Below are 15,894 nucleotides of genomic sequence, written 5' to 3' on the forward strand. Positions count from 1 at the left end.
TAACCATACAAAGGATCAAACCTGTGCTGCAGTAGTTAGGTTCTCATAAACTTGCCACTAAACCAGAAGGAAGAGAGCCACAGTAGTGGAATTCCTCTACTTCTCCAAAGATGACAAATGGACACGTGATGTAAATCAGTGGTGTCAAAATGGCTATCCGAGTCCAATTTCTCCACATCAAGGCAGGTTAAGTAGGCCTACCTTTTCATCCAAAATACTTACAGCACTTAGTAGGATGGCATATTCTTCCACAAGAACCCATAGTGCAAAATGCAACAGGAACTAAAGGAAAAAACAAGCACTAAAATAAAAGGCCAATGACCCAAAGACACAGTGTAGTGGAAGATGCATTAGTGGACAAAGGCTCCAAAAGTGCCCTCTGCCAGTTCTTATTCATGATACAAAACAAAGCTGATGTTTGCCAGATTTAGGATACTTTTTACTGTCAGAGATCACTCATATAATGCAAGATCGATTGAGGAGTGAATGCGGGCAAAGACATGGGTTTTTAACATGCATTGGTTTCATTGACTCCTCTCTCACAGCTGCATAATTATTGGAGAGGAATAAATTTATCTTAAATAAATTGAGGTAAAGCTTTGTTATTCTACAATGTAAACAATAAAATGGGCAAATTACATGCGAGTCATGCAGCTTTCCTAGTGAATAGAAAGAAAGCTGTGACCTCGACATGACTTGAACACACAACCTTCTGATCTGGAGTCAGACACGCTACCGTTGCGCCACGAGGTCAAGAAAACTCCATCACTGGTACATTTTAGCCAGTGGAGGTAGAGTTTGTATTTCACAAGATCGGTGAGCTGAATGACCAGTGTAACATTCCATTTCAGAATTTTACGTTCCTTTATTACCCTCATCTCCCACAAAGTTCACAGATTCACGACTAGCTTTAAGGAGAGGGATGGAAGAATCAAAGGGAGGCAAACTTCTGATAGAATCTCTGAGCTCTCTGCTTTCTTCAGAGCCTCAGCCACCTATGCAGGTTGCTGTTTTAGGGACTAGCAAGTCTGTTGTCGAGCGATTTAAAGGCTCCACTGCTAAAGGTATTGCTGGTATCTCCTGTTTAGCATGTAACCATAATGTAAGGAAATGGAGCATATCGTGGCAGTGACTGGTATGCTACTACAGGTTTGGATTACAACCAAGCCATCTAAACTATCTCATAAACCATTGAGAAGTAGTACACCAGGGTTGATTGCACATAACAGCACTCTGACTGAGTTGCAGGGGTTTGCTGGCACAGAGTAGTAGGCCTACATGGAGCAAGTTGATGTAGTCCATTCTTCAGATAACAAGACACTGCACCTGAAGCTGAGTGTCTTCCTTAAACAGAAAGGGGTGGATTTTCATTATGTTGCTGATGAGGAAACTGCATGTACAACTCAAATCAGCAGTATGAGTAGAGAATGATATTTGGTAGTCTGATTGTAGCCCATGTTTGCATGCATTGTCCGAGTGACCAAAGTGTCTTCTAGGGAGATCCTAAGGTTTTGAATTGGGGACGCATCTCCATGGACATGTAGAAGGTGATTTTGGCGAGATTTACATTCCAGTGATGATTCATTCTGTTAAAGAAAGACAGACATCTGATTGAAGATAGACTCTCCAAGAACTTTTGAAAGAAAAGACAGAAGTGACAGCATTTGGTAGGTGCAGAGAGTTGCTAAACAGCTCCTGAGTTGACAACAGAGAAAGATTCCTAACTAGTTCACAAAGAGACATTTGAAAAGACTTATCCGTCTGTGTGCAAGCTGCTTGGAGTTTTCCAATTTCAAGAATCCACTTAGATTTTAATCAATTTATGTTTGTCAGTGGAGGATGTATTTGCTGACAACTTTCCCTTCCATTTGTTCTCAACATTATGGAGTGGGTCCCTTGTGCATTTGAATCAAAGTTCAAGAATCAAATTTTCTTTTCCATTACATATCTGCTTGTTTTAATCATAACAGCATAACCATACAAAGGATTAAACCTGCGCTGCAGTAGTTAGGTTCTCATAAACTTGCCACTAAACCAAAAGGAAGAGAGCCACAGTAGTGGAATTCCTCTACTTCTCCAAAGATGTCAAATGGACACGTGACGTAAATCAGTGGTGTCAAAATGGCTATCCGAGTCCAATTTCTCCACATCAAGGCAGGTTAAGTAGGCCTACCTTTTCATCCAAAATACTTACAACACTTAGTAGGATGGCATATTCTTCCACAATAACCAATAGTGCAAAATGCAACAGGAACTAAAGGAAAAAACAAGCACTAAAATAAAAGGCCAATGACCCAAAGACTCAGTGTAGTGGAAGATGCATTAGTGGACAAAGGCTCCAAAAGTGCCCTCTGCCAGTTCTTATTCATGATACAAAACAAAGCTGATGTTTGCCAGATTTTGGATACTTTTTACTGTCAGAGATCACTCTTATAATCCAAGATCGATTGAGGAGTGAATGCGGGCAAAGACATGGGTTTTTAACATGCATTGGTTTCATTGACTCCTCTCTCACAGCTGCATAATTATTGGAGAGGAATAAATTTATCTTAAATAAATTGAGGTAAAACTCTGTTATTCTACAATGTAAACAATAATATCTGCAAATTACATGCGAGTCATGCAGCTTTCCTAGTGAACAGAACGAAAGCTGTGACCTCGACGTGACTTGAACACACAACCTTCTGATCTGCAGTCAGACACGCTACCATTGCACCACGAGGTCAAGGAAATGCCCTCACTGGTACATTTTAGCCAGTGGAGGTAGAGTTTGTATTTCACAAGATCGGTGAGCTGAATGACCAGTGTAACATTCCATTTCAGAATTTTACTTTCCTTTATTACCCTCATCTCCAACAAAGTGCACAGATTCACGACTAGCTTTAGGGAGAGGGATGGAAGAATCAAAGGGAGGCAAACTTCTGATAGAATCTCTCAGCTCTCTGCTTTCTTGAGAGCCTCAGCCACCTATGCAGGTTGCTGTTTTAGGGACTACCGAGTCTGTTGTCGAGCGATTTAAAGGCTCCACTGCTAAAGATATTGCTGGTATCTCCTGTTTAGCATGTAACCATAATGTAAGCAAAAAGAGCATAACGTGGCAGTGACTGGTATGCTACTACATGTTTGGATTACAACCAAGCCATCTAAACTTTCTCATAAACCTTTGAGAAGTAGTACAGCAGGGTTGATTGCACATAACAGCACTCTGACTGAGTTGCAGGGGTTTGCTGGCACAGAGTCGTAGGCCTACATGGAGCAAGTTGATGTAGTCCATTCTTCAGATAACAAGACACTGCACCTGAAGCTGAGTGTCTTCCTTAAACAGAAAGGGGTGGATTTTCATTATGTTGCTGATGAGGAAACTGCATATACCACTCAAATCAGCAGTATGAGTAGAGAATGATATTTGGTAGTCCGCTTGTAGCCCATGTTTGCATGCATGGTCAGAGTGACCAAAGTGTCTTCTAGGGAGATCCTAAGCTTTTGAATTGGGGACGCATCTCCATGGACATGTAGAAGCTGATGTTGGCGAGATTTACATTCCAGTGATGATTCATTCTGTTTAAGAAAGACAGACATCTGATTGAAGACAGACTCTCCAAGAACTTTTGAAAGAAAAGACAGAAGTGACAGCATTTGGTAGGTGCAGAGAGTTGCTAAACAGCTCCTGAGTTGACAACAGAGAAAGATTCCTAACTAGTTCACAAAAAGAAATTTGAAAGACTTATCCGTCTGTGTGCAAGCTGCCTGGAGTTTTCCAATTTCAAGAATCCACTTAAATTTTAATCAATTTAAGTTTGTCAGTGGAGGATGTTTTTGCTGATAACTTTCCCTTCCATTCGTTCTCAACATTATGGAGTGGGTCCCTCGTGCATTTGAATCAAAATTCAAGAATCAAATTTTCTTTTCCATTTTATATCTGCTTGTTCTAATCATAACAGCATAACCATACAAAGGATTAAACCTGGGCTGCAGTAGTTAGGTTCTCATAAACTTGCCACTAAACCAGAAGGAAGAGAGCCACAGTAGTGGAATTCCTCTACTTCTCCAAAGATGACAAATGGACACGTGATGTAAATCAGTGGTGTCAAAATGGCTATCCGAGTCCAATTTCTGCACATCAAGGCAGGTTAAGTAGGCCTACCTTTTCATCCAAAATACTTACAGCACTTAGTAGGATGGCATATTCGTCCACAATAACCAATAGTGCAAATAGCAAAAGGAATTAACGGAAAATCAAGCACTAAAATAAAAGGCCAATGACCCAAAGACACAGTGTAGTGGAAGATGCATTAGTGGACAATAGCTCCAAAAGTGCCCTATGCCAGTTCTTATTCATGATACAAAACAAAGCTGATGTTTGCCATATTTAGGATACTTTTTAATGTCAGAGATCGCTCATATAAACCAAGATCGATTGAGGAGTGAATGCGGGCAAAGACATGGGTTTTTAACATGCATCGGTTTCATTGACTCCTCTCTCACAGCTGCATAATTATTGGAGAGGAATAAATTTATCTTAAATAAATTGAGGTAAAACTCTGTTATTCTACAATGTAAACAATAATATCTGCAAATTACATGCGAGTCATGCAGCTTTCCTAGTGAATAGAAAGAAAGCTGTGACCTCGACGTGATTTGAACACGCAACTTTCTGATCTGGAGTCAGACACACTACCCTTGCGCCACGAGGTCAAGGAAACACCATCACTGGTACACTTTAGCCAGTGGAGGTAGAGTTTGTATTTCACAAGATTGGACAGCTGAATGACCAGTGTAACATTCCATTCCAGAATTTTACTTTCCTTTATTACCCTCATCTCCCACAAAGTTCACAAATTCAAGACTAGCTTTAAGGAGAGGGATGGAAGAATCAAAGGGAGGCAAACTTCTGATAGAATCTCTGAGCTCTCTGCTTTCTTCAGAGCCTCAGCCACCTATGCAGGTTGCTGTTTTAGGGACTACCGAGTCTGTTGTCGAGCGATATAAAGGCTCCACTGCTAAATGTATTGCTGGTATCTCCTGTTTAGCATGTAACCATAATGTAAGCAAAAAGAGCATATCGTGGCAGTGACTGGTATGCTACTACATGTTTGGATTACAACCAAGCCATCTAAACTTTCTCATAAACCTTTGAGAAGTAGTACAGCAGGGTTGATTGCACATAACAGCACTCTGACTGAGTTGCAGGGGTTTGCTGGCACAGAGTCGTAGGCCTACATGGAGCAAGTTGATGTAGTCCATTCTTCAGATAACAAGACACTGCACCTGAAGCTGAGTGTCTTCCTTAAACAGAAAGGGGTGGATTTTCATTATGTTGCTGATGAGGAAACTGCATATACCACTCAAATCAGCAGTATGAGTAGAGAATGATATTTGGTAGTCCGCTTGTAGCCCATGTTTGCATGCATGGTCAGAGTGACCAAAGTGTCTTCTAGGGAGATCCTAAGCTTTTGAATTGGGGACGCATCTCCATGGACATGTAGAAGCTGATGTTGGCGAGATTTACATTCCAGTGATGATTCATTTTGTTTAAGAAAGACAGACATCTGATTGAAGACAGACTCTCCAAGAACTTTTGAAAGAAAAGACAGAAGTGACAGCATTTGGTAGGTGCAGAGAGTTGCTAAACAGCTCCTGAGTTGACAACAGAGAAAGATTCCTAACTAGTTCACAAAGAGACATTTAAAAAGACTTATCCCTCTGTGTGCAAGCTGCCTGGAGTTTTCCAATTTCAAGAATCCACTTAAATTTTAATCAATTTAAGTTTGTCAGTGGAGGATGTATTTGCTGACAACTTTCCCTTCCATTCGTTCTCAACATTATGGAGTGGGTCCCTCGTGCATTTGAATCAAAGTTCAAGAATCAAATTTTCTTTTCCATTTTATATCTGCTTGTTCTAATCATAACAGCATAACCAGACAAAGGATTAAACCTGGGCTGCAGTAGTTAGGTTCTCATAAACTTGCCACTAAACCAGAAGGAAGAGAGCCACAGTAGTGGTATTCCTCTACTTCTCCAAAGATGACAAATGGACACGTGATGTAAATCAGTGGTGTCAAAATGGCTATCCGAGTCCAATTTCTGCACATCAAGGCAGGTTAAGTAGGCCTACCTTTTCATCCAAAATACTTACAGCACTTAGTAGGATGGCATATTCATCCACAATAACCAATAGTGCAAATAGCAAAAGGAACTAACGGAAAATCAAGCACTAAAATAAAAGGCCAATGACCCAAAGACACAGTGTAGTGGAAGATGCATTAGTGGAAAATAGCTCCAAAAGTGCCCTATGCCAGTTCTAATTCATGATACAAAACAAAGCTGATGTTTGCCATATTTAGGATACTTTTTAATGTCAGAGATCGCTCATATAAACCAAGATCGATTGAGGAGTGAATGCGGGCAAAGACATGGGTTTTTAACATGCATCGGTTTCATTGACTCCTCTCTCACAGCTGCATAATTATTGGAGAGGAATAAATTTATCTTAAATAAATTGAGGTAAAACTCTGTTATTCTAGATTGTAAACAATAATATCTGCAAATTACATGAGAGTCATGCAGCTTTCCTAGTGAATAGAAAGAAAGCTGTGACCTCGACGTGATTTGAACACGCAACCTTCTGATCTGGAGTCAGACACGCTACCGTTGCGCCACGAGGTCAAGGAAACAAAATCACTGGTACACTGTAGCCAGTGGAGGTAGAGTTTGTATTTCACAAGATTGGACAGCTGAATGACCAGTGTAACATTCCATTCCAGAATTTTACTTTCCTTTATTACCCTCATCTCCCACAAAGTTCACAAATTCAAGACTAGCTTTAAGGAGAGGGATGGAAGAATCAAAGGGAGGCAAACTTCTGATAGAATCTCTGAGCTCTCTGCTTTCTTCAGAGCCTCAGCCACCTATGCAGGTTGCTGTTTTAGGGACTACAGAGTCTGTTGTCGAGCGATATAAAGGCTCCACTGCTAAATGTATTGCTGGTATCTCCTGTTTAGCATGTAACCATAATGTAAGCAAAAAGAGCATATCGTGGCAGTGACTGGTATGCTACTACAGGTTTGGATTACAACCAAGCCATCTAAACTTTCTCATAAACCTTTGAGAAGTAGTACAGCAGGGTTGATTGCACATAACAGCACTCTGACTGAGTTGCAGGGGTTTGCTGGCACAGAGTCGTAGGCCTACATGGAGCAAGTTGATGTAGTCCATTCTTCAGATAACAAGACACTGCACCTGAAGCTGAGTGTCTTCCTTAAACAGAAAGGGGTGGATTTTCATTATGTTGCTGATGAGGAAACTGCATATACCACTCAAATCAGCAGTATGAGTAGAGAATGATATTTGGTAGTCCGCTTGTAGCCCATGTTTGCATGCATGGTCAGAGTGACCAAAGTGTCTTCTAGGGAGATCCTAAGCTTTTGAATTGGGGACGCATCTCCATGGACATGTAGAAGCTGATGTTGGCGAGATTTACATTCCAGTGATGATTCATTTTGTTTAAGAAAGACAGACATCTGATTGAAGACAGACTCTCCAAGAACTTTTGAAAGAAAAGACAGAAGTGACAGCATTTGGTAGGTGCAGAGAGTTGCTAAACAGCTCCTGAGTTGACAACAGAGAAAGATTCCTAACTAGTTCACAAAGAGACATTTAAAAAGACTTATCCCTCTGTGTGCAAGCTGCCTGGAGTTTTCCAATTTCAAGAATCCACTTAAATTTTAATCAATTTAAGTTTGTCAGTGGAGGATGTATTTGCTGATAACTTTCCCTTCCATTCGTTCTCAACATTATGGAGTGGGTCCCTCGTGCATTTGAATCAAAGTTCAAGAATCAAATTTTCTTTTCCATTTTATATCTGCTTGTTCTAATCATAACAGCATAACCAGACAAAGGATTAAACCTGGGCTGCAGTAGTTAGGTTCTCATAAACTTGCCACTAAACCAGAAGGAAGAGAGCCACAGTAGTGGTATTCCTCTACTTCTCCAAAGATGACAAATGGACACGTGATGTAAATCAGTGGTGTCAAAATGGCTATCCGAGTCCAATTTCTGCACATCAAGGCAGGTTAAGTAGGCCTACCTTTTCATCCAAAATACTTACAGCACTTAGTAGGATGGCATATTCATCCACAATAACCAATAGTGCAAATAGCAAAAGGAACTAACGGAAAATCAAGCACTAAAATAAAAGGCCAATGACCCAAAGACACAGTGTAGTGGAAGATGCATTAGTGGAAAATAGCTCCAAAAGTGCCCTATGCCAGTTCTAATTCATGATACAAAACAAAGCTGATGTTTGCCATATTTAGGATACTTTTTAATGTCAGAGATCGCTCATATAAACCAAGATCGATTGAGGAGTGAATGCGGGCAAAGACATGGGTTTTTAACATGCATCGGTTTCATTGACTCCTCTCTCACAGCTGCATAATTATTGGAGAGGAATAAATTTATCTTAAATAAATTGAGGTAAAACTCTGTTATTCTAGATTGTAAACAATAATATCTGCAAATTACATGAGAGTCATGCAGCTTTCCTAGTGAATAGAAAGAAAGCTGTGACCTCGACGTGATTTGAACACGCAACCTTCTGATCTGGAGTCAGACACGCTACCGTTGCGCCACGAGGTCAAGGAAACAAAATCACTGGTACACTGTAGCCAGTGGAGGTAGAGTTTGTATTTCACAAGATTGGACAGCTGAATGACCAGTGTAACATTCCATTCCAGAATTTTACTTTCCTTTATTACCCTCATCTCCCACAAAGTTCACAAATTCAAGACTAGCTTTAAGGAGAGGGATGGAAGAATCAAAGGGAGGCAAACTTCTGATAGAATCTCTGAGCTCTCTGCTTTCTTCAGAGCCTCAGCCACCTATGCAGGTTGCTGTTTTAGGGACTACAGAGTCTGTTGTCGAGCGATATAAAGGCTCCACTGCTAAATGTATTGCTGGTATCTCCTGTTTAGCATGTAACCATAATGTAAGCAAAAAGAGCATATCGTGGCAGTGACTGGTATGCTACTACATGTTTGGATTACAACCAAGCCATCTAAACTTTCTCATAAACCTTTGAGAAGTAGTACAGCAGGGTTGATTGCACATAACAGCACTCTGACTGAGTTGCAGGGGTTTGCTGGCACAGAGTCGTAGGCCTACATGGAGCAAGTTGATGTAGTCCATTCTTCAGATAACAAGACACTGCACCTGAAGCTGAGTGTCTTCCTTAAACAGAAAGGGGTGGATTTTCATTATGTTGCTGATGAGGAAACTGCATATACCACTCAAATCAGCAGTATGAGTAGAGAATGATATTTGGTAGTCCGCTTGTAGCCCATGTTTGCATGCATGGTCAGAGTGACCAAAGTGTCTTCTAGGGAGATCCTAAGGTTTTGAATTGGGGACGCATCTCCATGGACATGTAGAAGCTGATGTTGGCGAGATTTACATTCCAGTGATGATTCATTCTGTTTAAGAAAGACAGACATCTGATTGAAGACAGACTCTCCAAGAACTTTTGAAAGAAAAGACAGAAGTGACAGCATTTGGTAGGTGCAGAGAGTTGCTAAACAGCTCCTGAGTTGACAACAGAGAAAGATTCCTAACTAGTTCACAAAGAGACATTTAAAAAGACTTATCCCTCTGTGTGCAAGCTGCCTGGAGTTTTCCAATTTCAAGAATCCACTTAAATTTTAATCAATTTAAGTTTGTCAGTGGAGGATGTATTTGCTGATAACTTTCCCTTCCATTCGTTCTCAACATTATGGAGTGGGTCCCTCGTGCATTTGAATCAAAGTTCAAGAATCAAATTTTCTTTTCCATTTTATATCTGCTTGTTCTAATCATAACAGCATAACCAGACAAAGGATTAAACCTGGGCTGCAGTAGTTAGGTTCTCATAAACTTGCCACTAAACCAGAAGGAAGAGAGCCACAGTAGTGGTATTCCTCTACTTCTCCAAAGATGACAAATGGACACGTGATGTAAATCAGTGGTGTCAAAATGGCTATCCGAGTCCAATTTCTGCACATCAAGGCAGGTTAAGTAGGCCTACCTTTTCATCCAAAATACTTACAGCACTTAGTAGGATGGCATATTCATCCACAATAACCAATAGTGCAAATAGCAAAAGGAACTAACGGAAAATCAAGCACTAAAATAAAAGGCCAATGACCCAAAGACACAGTGTAGTGGAAGATGCATTAGTGGACAATAGCTCCAAAAGTGCCCTATGCCAGTTCTAATTCATGATACAAAACAAAGCTGATGTTTGCCATATTTAGGATACTTTTTAATGTCAGAGATCGCTCATATAAACCAAGATCGATTGAGGAGTGAATGCGGGCAAAGACATGGGTTTTTAACATGCATTGGTTTCATTGACTCCTCTCTCACAGCTGCATAATTATTGGAGAGGAATAAATTTATCTTAAATAAATTTAGCTAAAACTCTGTTATTCTAGATTGTAAACAATAATATCTGCAAATTACATGCGAGTCATGCAGCTTTCCTAGTGAATAGAAAGAAAGCTGTGACCTCGACGTGATTTGAACACGCAACCTTCTGATCTGGAGTCAGACACGCTACCGTTGCGCCACGAGGTCAAGGAAACACCATCACTGGTACACTGTAGCCAGTGGAGGTAGAGTTTGTATTTCACAAGATTGGACAGCTGAATGACCAGTGTAACATTCCATTCCAGAATTTTACTTTCCTTTATTACCCTCATCTCCCACAAAGTTCACAAATTCAAGACTAGCTTTAAGGAGAGGGATGGAAGAATCAAAGGGAGGCAAACTTCTGATAGAATCTCTGAGCTCTCTGCTTTCTTCAGAGCCTCAGCCACCTATGCAGGTTGCTGTTTTAGGGACTACAGAGTCTGTTGTCGAGCGATATAAAGGCTCCACTGCTAAATGTATTGCTGGTATCTCCTGTTTAGCATGTAACCATAATGTAAGCAAAAAGAGCATAACGTGGCAGTGACTGGTATGCTACTACATGTTTGGATTACAACCAAGCCATCTAAACTTTCTCATAAACCTTTGAGAAGTAGTACAGCAGGGTTGATTGCACATAACAGCACTCTGACTGAGTTGCAGGGGTTTGCTGGCACAGAGTCGTAGGCCTACATGGAGCAAGTTGATGTAGTCCATTCTTCAGATAACAAGACACTGCACCTGAAGCTGAGTGTCTTCCTTAAACAGAAAGGGGTGGATTTTCATTATGTTGCTGATGAGGAAACTGCATATACCACTCAAATCAGCAGTATGAGTAGAGAATGATATTTGGTAGTCCGCTTGTAGCCCATGTTTGCATGCATGGTCAGAGTGACCAAAGTGTCTTCTAGGGAGATCCTAAGCTTTTGAATTGGGGACGCATCTCCATGGACATGTAGAAGCTGATGTTGGCGAGATTTACATTCCAGTGATGATTCATTCTGTTTAAGAAAGACAGACATCTGATTGAAGACAGACTCTCCAAGAACTTTTGAAAGAAAAGACAGAAGTGACAGCATTTGGTAGGTGCAGAGAGTTGCTAAACAGCTCCTGAGTTGACAACAGAGAAAGATTCCTAACTAGTTCACAAAGAGACATTTAAAAAGACTTATCCCTCTGTGTGCAAGCTGCCTGGAGTTTTCCAATTTCAAGAATCCACTTAAATTTTAATCAATTTAAGTTTGTCAGTGGAGGATGTATTTGCTGATAACTTTCCCTTCCATTCGTTCTCAACATTATGGAGTGGGTCCCTCGTGCATTTGAATCAAAGTTCAAGAATCAAATTTTCTTTTCCATTTTATATCTGCTTGTTCTAATCATAACAGCATAACCAGACAAAGGATTAAACCTGGGCTGCAGTAGTTAGGTTCTCATAAACTTGCCACTAAACCAGAAGGAAGAGAGCCACAGTAATGGTATTCCTCTACTTCTCCAAAGATGACAAATGGACACGTGATGTAAATCAGTGGTGTCAAAATGGCTATCCGAGTCCAATTTCTGCACATCAAGGCAGGTTAAGTAGGCCTACCTTTTCATCCAAAATACTTACAGCACTTAGTAGGATGGCATATTCATCCACAATAACCAATAGTGCAAATAGCAAAAGGAACTAACGGAAAATCAAGCACTAAAATAAAAGGCCAATGACCCAAAGACACAGTGTAGTGGAAGATGCATTAGTGGACAATAGCTCCAAAAGTGCCCTATGCCAGTTCTAATTCATGATACAAAACAAAGCTGATGTTTGCCATATTTAGGATACTTTTTAATGTCAGAGATCGCTCATATAAACCAAGATCGATTGAGGAGTGAATGCGGGCAAAGACATGGGTTTTTAACATGCATTGGTTTCATTGACTCCTCTCTCACAGCTGCATAATTATTGGAGAGGAATAAATTTATCTTAAATAAATTTAGCTAAAACTCTGTTATTCTAGATTGTAAACAATAATATCTGCAAATTACATGCGAGTCATGCAGCTTTCCTAGTGAATAGAAAGAAAGCTGTGACCTCGACGTGATTTGAACACGCAACCTTCTGATCTGGAGTCAGACACGCTACCGTTGCGCCACGAGGTCAAGGAAACACCATCACTGGTACACTGTAGCCAGTGGAGGTAGAGTTTGTATTTCACAAGATTGGACAGCTGAATGACCAGTGTAACATTCCATTCCAGAATTTTACTTTCCTTTATTACCCTCATCTCCCACAAAGTTCACAAATTCAAGACTAGCTTTAAGGAGAGGGATGGAAGAATCAAAGGGAGGCAAACTTCTGATAGAATCTCTGAGCTCTCTGCTTTCTTCAGAGCCTCAGCCACCTATGCAGGTTGCTGTTTTAGGGACTACAGAGTCTGTTGTCGAGCGATATAAAGGCTCCACTGCTAAATGTATTGCTGGTATCTCCTGTTTAGCATGTAACCATAATGTAAGCAAAAAGAGCATAACGTGGCAGTGACTGGTATGCTACTACATGTTTGGATTACAACCAAGCCATCTAAACTTTCTCATAAACCTTTGAGAAGTAGTACAGCAGGGTTGATTGCACATAACAGCACTCTGACTGAGTTGCAGGGGTTTGCTGGCACAGAGTCGTAGGCCTACATGGAGCAAGTTGATGTAGTCCATTCTTCAGATAACAAGACACTGCACCTGAAGCTGAGTGTCTTCCTTAAACAGAAAGGGGTGGATTTTCATTATGTTGCTGATGAGGAAACTGCATATACCACTCAAATCAGCAGTATGAGTAGAGAATGATATTTGGTAGTCCGCTTGTAGCCCATGTTTGCATGCATGGTCAGAGTGACCAAAGTGTCTTCTAGGGAGATCCTAAGCTTTTGAATTGGGGACGCATCTCCATGGACATGTAGAAGCTGATGTTGGCGAGATTTACATTCCAGTGATGATTCATTCTGTTTAAGAAAGACAGACATCTGATTGAAGACAGACTCTCCAAGAACTTTTGAAAGAAAAGACAGAAGTGACAGCATTTGGTAGGTGCAGAGAGTTGCTAAACAGCTCCTGAGTTGACAACAGAGAAAGATTCCTAACTAGTTCACAAAGAGACATTTAAAAAGACTTATCCCTCTGTGTGCAAGCTGCCTGGAGTTTTCCAATTTCAAGAATCCACTTAAATTTTAATCAATTTAAGTTTGTCAGTGGAGGATGTATTTGCTGATAACTTTCCCTTCCATTCGTTCTCAACATTATGGAGTGGGTCCCTCGTGCATTTGAATCAAAGTTCAAGAATCAAATTTTCTTTTCCATTTTATATCTGCTTGTTCTAATCATAACAGCATAACCAGACAAAGGATTAAACCTGGGCTGCAGTAGTTAGGTTCTCATAAACTTGCCACTAAACCAGAAGGAAGAGAGCCACAGTAGTGGTATTCCTCTACTTCTCCAAAGATGACAAATGGACACGTGATGTAAATCAGTGGTGTCAAAATGGCTATCCGAGTCCAATTTCTGCACATCAAGGCAGGTTAAGTAGGCCTACCTTTTCATCCAAAATACTTACAGCACTTAGTAGGATGGCATATTCATCCACAATAACCAATAGTGCAAATAGCAAAAGGAACTAACGGAAAATCAAGCACTAAAATAAAAGGCCAATGACCCAAAGACACAGTGTAGTGGAAGATGCATTAGTGGACAATAGCTCCAAAAGTGCCCTATGCCAGTTCTAATTCATGATACAAAACAAAGCTGATGTTTGCCATATTTAGGATACTTTTTAATGTCAGAGATCGCTCATATAAACCAAGATCGATTGAGGAGTGAATGCGGGCAAAGACATGGGTTTTTAACATGCATTGGTTTCATTGACTCCTCTCTCACAGCTGCATAATTATTGGAGAGGAATAAATTTATCTTAAATAAATTGAGGTAAAACTCTGTTATTCTAGATTGTAAACAATAATATCTGCAAATTACATGCGAGTCATGCAGCTTTCCTAGTGAATAGAAAGAAAGCTGTGACCTCGACGTGATTTGAACACGCAACCTTCTGATCTGGAGTCAGACACGCTACCGTTGCGCCACGAGGTCAAGGAAACACCATCACTGGTACACTGTAGCCAGTGGAGGTAGAGTTTGTATTTCACAAGATTGGACAGCTGAATGACCAGTGTAACATTCCATTCCAGAATTTTACTTTCCTTTATTACCCTCATCTCCCACAAAGTTCACAAATTCAAGACTAGCTTTAAGGAGAGGGATGGAAGAATCAAAGGGAGGCAAACTTCTGATAGAATCTCTGAGCTCTCTGCTTTCTTCAGAGCCTCAGCCACCTATGCAGGTTGCTGTTTTAGGGACTACAGAGTCTGTTGTCGAGCGATATAATGGCTCCACTGCTAAATGTATTGCTGGTATCTCCTGTTTAGCATGTAACCATAATGTAAGCAAAAAGAGCATAACGTGGCAGTGACTGGTATGCTACTACATGTTTGGATTACAACCAAGCCATCTAAACTTTCTCATAAACCTTTGAGAAGTAGTACAGCAGGGTTGATTGCACATAACAGCACTCTGACTGAGTTGCAGGGGTTTGCTGGCACAGAGTCGTAGGCCTACATGGAGCAAGTTGATGTAGTCCATTCTTCAGATAACAAGACACTGCACCTGAAGCTGAGTGTCTTCCTTAAACAGAAAGGGGTGGATTTTCATTATGTTGCTGATGAGGAAACTGCATATACCACTCAAATCAGCAGTATGAGTAGAGAATGATATTTGGTAGTCCGCTTGTAGCCCATGTTTGCATGCATGGTCAGAGTGACCAAAGTGTCTTCTAGGGAGATCCTAAGCTTTTGAATTGGGGACGCATCTCCATGGACATGTAGAAGCTGATGTTGGCGAGATTTACATTCCAGTGATGATTCATTCTGTTTAAGAAAGACAGACATCTGATTGAAGACAGACTCTCCAAGAACTTTTGAAAGAAAAGACAGAAGTGACAGCATTTGGTAGGTGCAGAGAGTTGCTAAACAGCTCCTGAGTTGACAACAGAGAAAGATTCCTAACTAGTTCACAAAGAGACATTTAAAAAGACTTATCCCTCTGTGTGCAAGCTGCCTGGAGTTTTCCAATTTCAAGAATCCACTTAAATTTTAATCAATTTAAATTTGTCAGTGGAGAATGTATTTGCTGATAACTTTCCCTCCATTCGTTCTCAACATTATGGAGTGGGTCCCTCGTGCATTTGAATCAAAGTTCAAGAATCAAATTTTCTTTTCTATTTTATATCTGCTTGTTCTAATCATAACAGCATAACCATACAAAGGATTAAACCTGGGCTGCAGTAGTTAGGTTCTCATAAACTTGCCACTAAACCAGAAGGAAGAGAGCCACAGTAGTGGAATTCCTCTACTTCTCCAAAGATGACAAATGGACACG

General features: G+C 40.5%; 8 non-coding genes across 8 annotated transcripts; all 8 read right to left on the reverse strand.

Annotated features, from left to right (window-relative positions):
• Positions 1-681: 681 nt before the first annotated feature.
• On the reverse strand, positions 682-753 carry trnaw-cca (transfer RNA tryptophan (anticodon CCA)). The gene has a single exon. It is a non-coding gene; the product is annotated as a tRNA-Trp (tRNA).
• Positions 754-2,653: 1,900 nt separating this feature from the next.
• trnac-gca (transfer RNA cysteine (anticodon GCA)) lies at positions 2,654-2,725 on the reverse strand. Its single transcript has one exon. It is a non-coding gene; the product is annotated as a tRNA-Cys (tRNA).
• Positions 2,726-4,623: 1,898 nt separating this feature from the next.
• trnaw-cca (transfer RNA tryptophan (anticodon CCA)) lies at positions 4,624-4,695 on the reverse strand. Its single transcript has one exon. It is a non-coding gene; the product is annotated as a tRNA-Trp (tRNA).
• A 1,899-nt stretch (positions 4,696-6,594) lies between these two features.
• trnaw-cca (transfer RNA tryptophan (anticodon CCA)) lies at positions 6,595-6,666 on the reverse strand. Its single transcript has one exon. It is a non-coding gene; the product is annotated as a tRNA-Trp (tRNA).
• Positions 6,667-8,565: 1,899 nt separating this feature from the next.
• Positions 8,566-8,637, reverse strand: trnaw-cca (transfer RNA tryptophan (anticodon CCA)). Its single transcript has one exon. It is a non-coding gene; the product is annotated as a tRNA-Trp (tRNA).
• A 1,899-nt stretch (positions 8,638-10,536) lies between these two features.
• Positions 10,537-10,608, reverse strand: trnaw-cca (transfer RNA tryptophan (anticodon CCA)). The gene has a single exon. It is a non-coding gene; the product is annotated as a tRNA-Trp (tRNA).
• A 1,899-nt stretch (positions 10,609-12,507) lies between these two features.
• trnaw-cca (transfer RNA tryptophan (anticodon CCA)) lies at positions 12,508-12,579 on the reverse strand. The gene has a single exon. It is a non-coding gene; the product is annotated as a tRNA-Trp (tRNA).
• A 1,899-nt stretch (positions 12,580-14,478) lies between these two features.
• trnaw-cca (transfer RNA tryptophan (anticodon CCA)) lies at positions 14,479-14,550 on the reverse strand. The gene has a single exon. It is a non-coding gene; the product is annotated as a tRNA-Trp (tRNA).
• Between the last annotated feature and the right edge of the window lie 1,344 nt (positions 14,551-15,894).

The sequence above is a fragment of the Electrophorus electricus genome, chromosome 5 (genome assembly GCF_041902795.1).
Source record: "Electrophorus electricus isolate QZ-2024a chromosome 5, ASM4190279v1, whole genome shotgun sequence".
NCBI lineage: Eukaryota > Metazoa > Chordata > Actinopteri > Gymnotiformes > Gymnotidae > Electrophorus > Electrophorus electricus.